Below are 12,030 nucleotides of genomic sequence, written 5' to 3'. Positions count from 1 at the left end.
TGAAGAAGAAAGCAGTCATGGTGGGAGGCCCACATTGCAAGATGCTGAAGGTAGCCTCTGCGAGCAAAGAGCAGCCTCCAGCCAACAGCCAGCAAGAAGCTGGGGCCCTCGATCCTACAACTGTAAGGGAATTAATCCTGCCAACAACCTGAGTGAGCTTGAATGTGAATTCTTCCTCAGTGGAGACTCCAGGTGAGGACACTACAGCCTGGCTGACACCTTGATTGCAGCCCTGTGAAACCCTGAGCAGAGGACCAAGCTCAGCAGTGCCTGGATTTCTGACCCACAGAAACTGTGAAATAATACATGTATGCTGTTTTAAACTACTAAGTTGATGTTAATTTTGTTATGCAGCTATAGATAACTAATACATGAGGAAGGAAAAAGAGACAGTGGGAACAACAATGAAGATTCAGTGGAGCAAAAAGACTAATTTATATTTCTAGCCCTGACTTCTTGTCTGGACTGCGCACTTGGTTCTCCAACTGCCTACTCTGCGTCTCCACTTGATCCCTTATGGGCTCCTCAACCTTGACAGAGCCAAAATGGAACTTCCAATCCTGTGCACCTCCTCGCCTTGTCCCCACAACCTGCTTTTGTCTCAGTTTCCCCATCTCAGTCAATGGCAACTTCACCTTCACATTTTCTTAGGCCTAAGACCTCAGAGTCATTCTTGATCCACTCCTTTATTCTTATTCCAAATCCAAGCCCATCAGCAAAGCCTTTTTACTGTATTTTAAAAATAAATCCAGCCCCGACCACTTCTACTGCTCCCCTTGGTATAAGGCATTCTCATTTCTCGCCTGGATCCCTGCAGTAGCTCCCAGCTGGTTGCCAGATTTCTGTTCTGCCACCTCTCCCCACATCCCAGGCTCAGGTTAACATCTGAAGTAACTTCTTAAAACGTAAGTCAGATCCAGTCCCTGTTCTGCTTAAAAACTTTCAGTGGCTCCCCTCTGAGAGACAAAGCCAAAGCCAGATGATGTCTTTCAAGGCCAAACCACTCTGACACTGTCTGCTCCAATTCTCCTGGTCACTCGCTGTCCTCTAGCCACTCTAGCCTCTTTATACTCTTCAAACATGCCATATTTGCTTCTGCTTCTGGACTTTGGCCCTGATGTCCTGTCTACTTAAAATGCTTTTCCACAGGTAGTCTGTGGCTTGCTCCCCTATGACATCAGCACCCTGTTTTAAATTGCACTTCAAGTGCAATTTTCCTTCCTCTAGTTGATTTATCTCCTGAGTACTCATCATCATGTGCCACACCACAATTTTACTACTTATTTAGTTTTCTGTCTCTCTCCCTCCACTAGAAGGTAGGTTCTTGGTGAATGGGGGATTTCTCTTTTGCTCACTTCTGTACCCCTGGCTACTAGAACAGTAACCGGTGCATAGTTAGTGCTCGTGGATCTTTATTGAGTGAATGAATGAAAGAATGGACTGAATAGAGAAGCCCTGAGGGGAGCTGGAGAGTGAGCGGTCCAGGATGAGGGTGAAGAAGTAGCCTGAGACAGGAGAAAGGACATGTGCTCCCTCGAAATCAGAGGAAACAGATAAGGAGGGGCAGGTGCAGGTGGTGGAGAAGGGGGTTTGAGACCTCCGTCTTCTGTCCTCTCTCTGAAGTGGGGGGTTGCATCCTCATCAGAGACTTGGGGAAAGAATGTGGTGATGAGGATAACGGCTAATGTTCACTGATCACCGCCGTGTGCTACATTCTGTACTGGGTGCTCTCCACACTTTATCTCATTCCCTAACATCTGCTCAGAGAAGTGGGTGTAATTAACTCACTTTATAGGTGAGGAAAATAGAGTTTCAGAGAGGTTAAGGAAGCTGTCTCCATTTCTCTATGTAAGTAGGATATTCAAGGGCCAACCAGGTGTGTTGAATCTACAGAGAAAATGGGCACAGAAGTGTGAAACCCAGTGATGCATTTGGGGCACTGCAGGTGGTGTGGTCAGGGCAGTGCAAGGTGGCACACGGCAGGGAGCAGCCAAGGATGGAGCAGAAATATTAAGACTGGACCGCTGAGTGCCTGCAATGCAAGGATAAAACGTCCAAGGATTGGGCTTTATCTTTTAGGGTAGTGTTTCTTCAACTGAGTTACACAAAAAACTTGCCTAGACAAAAACTAATTTCTAGAACACATCTGAAACTATAACTTCAAACCCTAAGGGACCCAATTTGAAAATGCAACATTAAAATAAAAAATTTGTCAAGGCCAGCCCCATGGCCCACTGGTGAAGTTTGCACGCTCTACTTCGGTGGCCCAGGGTTTCGCTGGTTTGGATCCTTGGCATGGGCATGGACATGGCACGGGTCTTCAGGCCACACTGAGGTGGCGTCCTACATAGCACTCATGAATAGTATATACAACTATGTACTGGGGAGCTTTGGGGAGAAAAAGAAGAGGAAAAACACAAAGATTGGCAACAGTTGTTAGTTCAGGTGGCAATCATTAAAAAAATAGTTAAAATCTGTCTGTAGGGAGTTCATTTGTCACTGATGGGATTGTAAACATAGCAGTTAGCTTGGAAACCTGGACCACTCAGCAATAATTGATTATAAGAATGATAACCAGATGATACAGAGTCTGCTTAGGTTGTATTTATTTAGATTAAAATTGACATTAAGACAATTTTTCAAAAAAATTAAAAATTCTTTTAGAATTTACAAATCTCCACAGCATCCCCTACCCCACTAACACTGCAGAAAGCAATGGGAAGCCACAGGAGGTTGGGAACTCAGGAATGTAATCACATGTCTGTTTTAGCAAGCTTACTCTGAGACTCTAGACTGTGGGCAACACTGTAACAACTTTTCGAAAGCAATGTGTTGTTTATTCTGGTTGTTTTCCAGACTTCTTGTCTGTTTCCTGATGTTTATTTAATCTTAAGTGTTAAGAGGAAAAGGACAACAGTAGCTCTTGGAGGAAGGGAAGCCGAAACCAGGGAGGTAGAGTGGTTTGCTGGTGACGGCTGTGAAGAGAAGGACTGTGGGAAACTGAGTCCCATGGCTCCTTGATAAAAGAAGAGAGACAAATTGGAGGAGGTGGTCCATGCTGAGAAGGGGCCCCAGGCTAAGATGTAGAAAGGACTTTCCCTGAGGGATAGGAGGGAAAGGAGCCCACCTGGGCGGGTGGTGGCAGCCTTGAGGAATCAAGGCTGCACAGGAGGAAAGGACATGACGTTCAGTTTTGGAGAGAGGATTTAAAAAGCTTTGGGGCATCCAGGAGGTGTGAGCCAGAGATATTAGGATTGTAGGAGGTAAGTCCAGATAGTGTAGGAGTGAGCAAGGCCTCAGGGGAAAGAATCAGGTTAAATACACCTAGAAAATGAGGCAGATGAAGCCTTAGATAAAAAACAAGAATTCAAATTTAGTCACCATCCACTTTCTGGGCTTTTCTCCAACCTAAAGTAGAACAAAGATACCTCATGAGATAGCTGCCACTTGAGAGGGTCTGAAATCATAGACAGAAGAGAGGGAAGCACAGAACTTACTGGGCTCTCTTTGGAGTTTCTCTTCAAAAAGACATGAATCTAATCAATACTGTCCATAGCAGAGGAGGCAGGTCTACTGGGCAAAGTGGTCTCTTGGAGACCCCTTCCTGGGCTATCTGTTCAGGGAGTCCTGGGAGCTGTCCCAGAACCAGGAATGCTAGGAGACAGTCAGGGTCACAAGAGGGGGAAGGAAATGGATCAGGCTTGGTGGTAGTGAGTGAGGAAGGACTGCGTTAAACATCTCAGTTAAAACATGTCCTGATCCTCTGCATCTTCATCCTCTCCCTTTCCTTCTGTCCAACCCCATGTTCCACATTCTTCATTAGACCTCATTGTCTTGGTCTTTTGATTGCTTTACCTGATTGTTTATTGTTCCTTTAACCCTCACAACAACAATGCTTGTTAGATATTTGGGGGAAATTTGCTTCTGGGGCGTGCATTGACCCTAGACTGTTGAATTCTCACTCTTTCTCCTGATGAAGTTTCCAGATGAAACGCAGTGCACCCACCAGAAGTCCCAGAAGAAGCAAGAATGAAGTCTGAGCTTCTGCCCAAGGAAAGCCCTTCAGGAAGAACGTGCCTGAGTCAGAACAGCTGAGCATTATTCCTTCAGAGAAAAGGAGGAAAGACCCAAAGACATCGGGGTGTTGGTGCACACAGAGATGCCTCTAGGACTGTCCAAGATTCCTGGTCCAGCCCGATGGGAGGAAGGAGCCTGGCTGGGATAGTGACTTTAGCCTTGCCCCATTCTCTCCCACTCAGTGGTTGGGAGACCATGAAACCTTGAGAGTCATTGTGAAAAAAACAACACAAAACAAAAACCCTTGGGACTTAAGGGAAGCACAAATCACCCCTGAAACATGGAAATGAACCTGAGATCTGCAGGAATGGGTGGACATTGTTCCCTTTTCCTCAAATCGTGGGAGGAATAGCCTTTAACTGAGAATCTCCTTGAACCTTGGAGCCCCTCAAGTTACATGCAATTGTTGATTGAAGTGTATTTTTGGCAAGGAAGGAGAAGACGGTAGGAATGAGAAGCCCTGAGTACTAGTTCCATCTCCGCGGTTTACTCTACGTGTGGTTTCAGCCAAGCCATCTAGTGTCTCTGTGTCTTGATTTCCTACCTAAAATGGAGAGTTCAGTAATGTTACGTGTGCTATTGACACTCTCAGATCAAAAAGAAAATTGTGAGAAGAGAACTTGACCATGTAGAGGAACTTTTACGCATGTGCTTCTTGTGAACTTTCCTCTGCATACCGCAAATACTAGTCATTTCGTAAGCGTCCAATAAATACCATTGAATTGAAAAAAATGAGACTGTGAATCCTTTGTCTCCAAGAAGAAGAATTCCATGTGACTAAAAAGCCTTTTCAAGGAGGTGTTGCCAATTCAGTGAAATATCCTATTCATTGGAAAAATTAAATTAACCAAATAAAAACTACCCCTACCCATACAGCCAGAACAAAGTCATAGATGGACATAAATGCAAGTCTAGGGTCAATGCATGACCCAGAAGCAAATTTCCTCCAAATGTCTAACAAACATTGTTGTTGTGAGGGTTAAAGGAACAGTAAACAATCAGGTATTGCTATCTTTCTAATATGATGGAATTTTTTTATTAATAAAGTAGTTTCCGACAATTTTCCCTGAAACTTGAACGTCATGTTTTTGTTTGGTTGGTCATTATCTTCTAGAGCAGCCCACACAGGACTTCCTCATTTGCTGTGCTTATGTTCTTTCCTCCCCCCAAATTTAACCCTAGATTTTGTACTGTTTTGTTTCTTCTGGTAACAGCTTTAGAGTGAAAGCCGCATATGTCCTGATAAAAGATGAGTTTCAAAAAAGGTTAATATATATAAAGAACAGGTGCCAAAGAGTTCATTTAACTTATTAACGAGGAAACCAGTAAAAGTGCTAAGAGTGGTTCAAGTGAGGATTTTATTTATAGAACTTTATGTTCTCTATCAGAGAGAAATCGTGTGCATTGCCTAGGACAGGAATCAACTGTATTCCTCTCAGTGTTCCATGAGTTAACATCTGTTGCTACAAAGCTGTACAATAGCCTAGAAAAAGAAACAAAGGCACACTTCTGTAGATCAAAGATCACCAGTGTGAAGTCCATGAGACAATGCCAGTATTCCATTGAAAAGATACCCAGTCAGCTTTTTCGACCATTTGAAAGTCTTTCACAGTTTTTCCTGGCTGATCTTCTTTCTTTCTTTCTCCTACAGTGTTGAGGACAAAACAGGCAGTGGTGGTTCACACAAAGGCAGTAAATATTAGATAAAATATGAAACAGAGGAACTGACTGTTTCCCAAGAAATACTGCCTAAGGGGCACTTAGAAAAGATCCAAAGTGATTTCCAGAAATGATCAGACCGTTTGCAAAGAGCCTCAGTTGAAGAGAGAGGACTACACTCATGCACACCCTCCGTCCCTTTAAACAGCATCCTCACCTGCCTCCTCCTGTCCGGCAGTGGCTTCAATGATGTCACCTCTTTGTAAAATGGCAAATATTCAAGGACTCTTACTTGGCATTTCCTGGTGTAAGTGCTACGGGCCTCTCCTCTGTGGTACTGATGAGTCCTGTCCTCGTCGAGCCCATGACCAGAGAGGATGCACCTACAGCTGTTGTACCCTATGCCTGAGTCTCACCTCCAGGGAGAGGGACAGGGGAGCTCACTGTCCTTCACATCTTGGCTAGAAAAGTAGTCACCTCAGGGGTCACTCCCTGCCCGTGGAGCTGGTTACCAACCAGCAAGAGGGAGACGAAGTGGAGACATGTGAGTAAAGGGAGGACCCTGGACTAACCTCAGGATGGGTCATGTTCTCCGTCAGAAGTCTGGGGAGCAGACACAATCTGAGACCTGCTTCATTTTGTCCATAGCACTTATAACCAATTTATATTTCTCTTTGTTTATTATGTGTCTCCTTGTTCTTGCATGTAAACTCCACAGGGGCAGAAATTTTTGTCTGCTTTGTCTTCTGCTGGATTCCCAGCACCTAAAACAGAAGGTAAGACGGATTGCCAGATAAAATACATTGTGTTTTTGTTTGCTAAATCTGGCAACCTTAAACACAGAGGACTCTCAGTAAATATTTGAGGAATGAATGAGTACTATTTTCCACTTGGAGCTTTGATTGAAATAGAGAAACCAAGCAAGGCAGCAGGCAGAGGAGAAAAGGGGAGCGGAGTTGAGCTTATAAGCAGAAACCCCTGTCTATTTGCTGTGAGTCAGACACTGTGCTGAGCAAACAGATTAGGGAAGAGAAATAAAGAGAAGAGTGGGAGAGAGCCCTGGCCTTCAGGGAGCCCTCTGACCTCAGGCTTACACCCTCCCATGTCCTCCAACCACACCCTCCTGGCAGTCTCCCCACAGCCCTTTCTCAGACACTCACATTTCTCTGCTCCTCTGACTGACTGAGTCTTTGGATCACTTCGTGATTCAGACTCTGGGCTGGGCCAAGGCTTCAGTCACGACTCTCCACTGCCTCCAGTATCTCAAACTGAAATACTGTTAGAGGCAGGAGAGCATTCAGGGGCCAGGTATTGCCATCAGCAGAGCTCCCCTGAGGACCCCATGTAAATTTGTGTGGGGCCCGGATGCCCCGTATCTGAGCCTGCCCCAGGGCTGAAACAGATGATGACAGGGATGAACTCTGGACTGTGCAGCGCTTCCCCCTACACTTTTGATGTAAGATAGCAAGGATTTCAGGGAAAGAAGCTAAGTCTAGAGATTGTCCTACACACACCTGGGCTGGTCAGTCTCTCCACAGCACTGCCCATCTGGCACTCACACCAGTGGGCATGAGGCTTTTCAGCTCAGCCGGCCTGTTGACAATCCCCTATCTGTGCTTGGGGAGAGTGGATGATGCACTGGGGTTCCCAGGAATGCGAACAAGCTGGAGAAAAACAAATTTGTGTTAAAACAAAACCAAAAATAAACCACACTTCAGCATGCATCTGCTAAACACTTTTGACTTCCTCGGTCCTACAAGGATTTGCTGGAAGGTGGGAGACAATGGGGACAAGGAGCTGTTGCTAGGCAGCAAGATCAAGTAGGGATGAAGTCAGAGACTGCAATTTTCTTATGAGGAGAGAACTTTGGTGGCAGGAGGTAGATTGGGTGAAGCTGCAGAAATGACTCTGTTGCTACTGAATCATTCAGAATTTTCAGTCAATTCTGAAGCTGCAGAAATGAAGCTCTGGAGCAGTGAGAACCCAGGGAAGATATGGACCAAGTGAGTCATCCAGCATTAACACCCTCAGCCAACTTTGGTGGGATAAAAGCTCTGCAAGCTTCCCTTCAAAATCTGAACCTCTCTCTGGCTGTGGCAGCATTTACGGCCAACAGACCCAGGTGCAGGTAGTAGCTGTGCTCTTGACTGAGGGGCACAGCATTTTGGTTGAGCGTGTGAGCTCTGGCGTGACATAGTCTGGATTCACAGGTGCCTCCACTAACTTCTCTGGCTGTGTGACCTTGGGCATATTATTGATCTCTCTAAGCCTCCTCTACAAAATGGGTTGAATTGTAGTGATGACTCATAGGAAGGCTGTGAAGATGGAACAAGGGCATACGTGCAGAGCCTGGTACAGGATGCTCAGTAAATCTAAGCTGTTGCTCTAATATCTCTTACTCCAATTTATTTGATAATGTGGTTACTTATTAACATCTAGCTATCTCTCCAGATTGCAAATCCTTGAAGAAAGATGTCTGGCCTGGTTAATCTTTATTTGTATTTTACTCCTCCTCCCACCACCCCAATCCACTCTCTGCTCTTTTCCAGTCGGCTCTGTGCCCCACAGGCTGACCTCTGAGGACTGTAGCAGCAGCCTCTGCAGTCTGGGTTCTGGTGGAGGTCTGCCAACAGAAGACAACAGGAGAAGATCAAAGGGTGGAAGGGCAGAGACTCCAGGGTATCTATTCTCCTAGCTCCCTCCATACTGGGCAGCAGGTGATGGTGGCCGTCTTCCTACTCTAGAGGTCACAGCTCTGTCAGGATGCTCTAGCGTGGCTTTAAGTCTCATCTTCTGTGGAAATACTCTCCCCTAGCTTCATCAGACCCACTGGTGGTGGTTCCTGCTGTAGCCCTAGGGTGTGTCACCATTCCTTGCTGATATCCCTTAAACCTTCCACTGACCTTTGCAAATGGTCCCTCCATTAAACTCTCTTCAGTTGCCTTCTGGACTTTGCCTGATTTCCTGCCAGGACTGTGACTGATTTGGTACTTTATCTCACTCATTTGTTCATGTCTTCAAATGTCTCCTCATCCATGAAAGCTTTCCTTGATCTTTATAGCCAGGAAAAATCTCTCCTTCCTATGAATGTTCAAACCACTTTATAAGGCCAGAAAGGGACCTGGAATGCCACTAACCCTATCAACTCAGCCATTATAGAACATAGGCTTCCTCAGAATTCACAATATCACTGGTCTAGTCTATCAATAGGCTATCTTTCTCCTTTCTCCCTATCCTTTTGTAACCACATCAAGAAGGGGTTCTCCTATCCAATGCACATAAAATAGCCAATAATTACAGTATCAGCTTTTGGGAAAAGCAAACAACTTTATTGCAAATTTGATCTGCGAGTAGACAGGAGGCATATAATCTCCAATCTGTATCCCTGATCCAGGGCTTGAGGCAAACTTTATGGGATGAAGTGTGGAGATAGATGATTGGAGTTAAGGAGAAGTGAGGTAATTGATGACCTGCACAGGCATAGTCAAGCTTCATGGCTCTTCATAGGATGCGTGTTCGTAAATGATGGTCTTACTACGATCTGAGGATGGAGTTTTCAGCCCCGTGACTTCAAAAGGGTCAGTTATCAGGCTTTTGCACAGGCCTAGTTGATGGGTTGGTGGTCTCAACTGGCCTGAACTGGACAAGGGGTCTCAGTTCCTGAAAAACAACTCTTAGTTGCTCTGTTGACAAGATGGGCTCATTTTGGACTGGTCCTAGAGGGCCCATGGTTACACTTTTGCAGAAGGCAATCAAGACTAACATGCTTTAATGGAGTTGCCCAAGGTCAGAGCTAGTTGATTTTCTGATTTATGGCCTAGTTATCTTTCCCTGGTCCCAAGCTGCTCCTGTTTAACTCTGAGACTCAGATCTGGAGGTTCTCTAAGGGGAAAGAGTCCCTTGTCCCAGGAATGGGAGACTTGACCTGGCAGTTTTACATTTGCATTCAGACAGAGAGGCTGCCTCTCCAAAGGACCATTCCATGCATACAAGATGAAGGCATCTCCTGCATGGTCCAAGAGCAGGGGTCTATGACAGGACAGGGGACACCTGAGCACAGGAAAGGAATTAGCCAAAATGGACTGGAGAAGCAGAGTCTGAAGAAGAGGAGGAGGAGGTGGTAGAGATGGTGGAAGGCAGGGCTGCAGTCTCACTTCTGGGTGAGACTTCTTGCTGTGGGCAGCATTCCTTAAGCTCCATCGTTAGTCTCCTAAACTGCATTAAGTCAAAACTCTTTCTCTTCTCTTCCATCCCCTCCTCCTACCCTCCTACCTCTTGCTTGCTACTAAAGATTTCAAGTAAGAACAACCATTCTCAAAATTTTTTTCTGCAGCTAGAATAGCTGCCACAACAACAATGGGATGAACATTCCCAGACTTGCTGCAGACTGTTCTTCCTAGAACAGCACATGTCTCTAGGATATTCTCTTTCAGCCCAGCTCCTACTATGGATCTGTGAATACTAAGACTCTAGGATCCTTGTTGGTCTTCCATCCAATCCCTGCTCCCTCAACTTACATGAACAAGCAAACACCAAGATTGAGGGTTGGCTTAATGACTCTTTTCCTTAACCTTCCTTAAGATAGTGGCAGCTCTGGAGCTCTCTGACTAACCTTATGACTATTATTCCAACTCACTGCCAGTGTTCTTCACACCCAACATTGCCTTCCCAATCATTGCAATGTGAAAAGAAGTTTAACAAAGTTGGAGACTGTGGGGGACATCCATGCCTCCCAAATCTTCATCATCGCCCATTCTTTATTCAGTTGACATTTTCTTCAATTGCATGAGAAGTTCTGTGTATATGCAGCTTTAGGACCACAAGACGCACACACAAGTGCCCCTCTATAGAGAAATCTGGATCCTCCCATCGTCTTCTCATATGAAAACTAGAGAGTTCTCTGAAGTGAGGAAGATCACAGAAGAGGAAGGGAAGAATCTCTCCTCTACTCTTCCAAACTTTGCTCCTTCTTGGGAAAAGATCACAGTTCAGAATCCTTGCTGTTCCCTCTCCCTAAGACTCCAATAATAACATCCAGTAGTTATTGAGTGGTCCCCCTGCTCTAGCAGCTGTGTGCATCCCCATGAGTGAAGCAACCCCCAGGGGATGAGTTTTGTTTATCCTTCTCACTGGATCAAACCTGCCTGGCAGGTATTATGATCCCAATTTGTACAGGAAACTGAGGCTGAAAGAAGTTAAAAGACTGGATCAAAGTACTTGGTTAGTGAGCAGCAATGCCAGGGTTGAAGCCTGCTTTGTCTGACCACAAAGCCTGACCTCTGTATAGCTTCTGTTGTACAACAGGCCCTACCATCATTATTGTGGCCTGTTGTGACCACTCACACTGACCCTGGGGAAGCAGAACCTCAGCTCAGACTGGCACAGCTACCTGATGACCACAGCCAGCCAATGAGAGCAGGAGAGAAAGTGCCAGCCAGCTAAGAACACACAACAGGGCAAAGGTCCTTTTCCAAAACACAAGAGGTCTTTGTCCTGCCCCCACACCCCTAGAGTTTATTTGCCCAAAGAGAGTAATATGATAGGGAGAATACAGTTTTCTTGTTTCTTCTCAGCCTTCCCCCATACTTACCTCACACTGAATGTTCCTTGTCCTTCTACTTCCCCTGTTTTCTCGCTCCTCGGGTAGACAGATATGAAATGTTCATTCTCTGGAATTTGTCAGAGTTGGGTCACAGGAGCAGAAGAGCCTGGCTCAGAGGCTGGACCAGGCAAGTCCAGGCAGAGGGGTACACAGTAGCCTCTGCCTACAGAGACCGGTCAGCTGCAGACTCAGCAAACACTGCCGCTGAGATGGGAGAAGGGCAGAGCCAGGGAGGTGATGAGACCTAGAAATAGGCAGATGTGTGGAAGTAGCAGAAGGCAGGGTGGACAGCTACCCCAGGAAGGACATCCAGCAGGGATGGGAAAGATGGAGCCCTGTCAACAGGAGTCTTCTTGACCCCGGATAAGCCCACATGCCAGGAAAGGTTTTATAATCTTCTTTTTCAGGGTTCTAGGTTGGAGTTTAAAGCAGACAAGTTCATTCGATAAGCACACCTCATTTGTGCGGCAGGGATCGCATGAGGAGCCAGGGTAGCAATAAATAGAACACAGTTCCTGCTGGCCAGGAATTCACAGCCAACTCATTCAAACAAAAAATAATTACATTTACTATGTGCCGGAAATCACTCTAAGTGGTTTATACCTGGGTGAATTCCGGAGTCCTCACAGCACTCCTCTGAGCCAGGCATTGTTACCCCCGTGACCACCATCCTCACTTTACAGATGCAGGAA

At 45.7% G+C, this 12,030-nt stretch overlaps 1 long non-coding RNA gene across 1 annotated transcript; it reads right to left on the bottom strand.

Moving 5' to 3' along the window:
- Window positions 1-5,412: 5,412 nt before the first annotated feature.
- On the bottom strand, window positions 5,413-11,804 carry LOC102150115 (uncharacterized). The gene is made up of 4 exons (XR_002802187.2): window positions 11,327-11,804; window positions 7,251-7,400; window positions 6,309-6,500; window positions 5,413-5,722 (listed from the first exon to the last, which is right to left on the bottom strand). It is a non-coding gene; the product is annotated as an uncharacterized lncRNA (long non-coding RNA).
- Between the last annotated feature and the right edge of the window lie 226 nt (window positions 11,805-12,030).

The sequence above is a fragment of the Equus caballus genome, chromosome 20 (assembly GCF_041296265.1).
Source record: "Equus caballus isolate H_3958 breed thoroughbred chromosome 20, TB-T2T, whole genome shotgun sequence".
Taxonomy (NCBI): Eukaryota; Metazoa; Chordata; class Mammalia; order Perissodactyla; family Equidae; genus Equus; species Equus caballus.
Note: the sequence above shows the minus strand (reverse complement) of the source record. Positions and strands in the feature narration are given on the sequence as shown.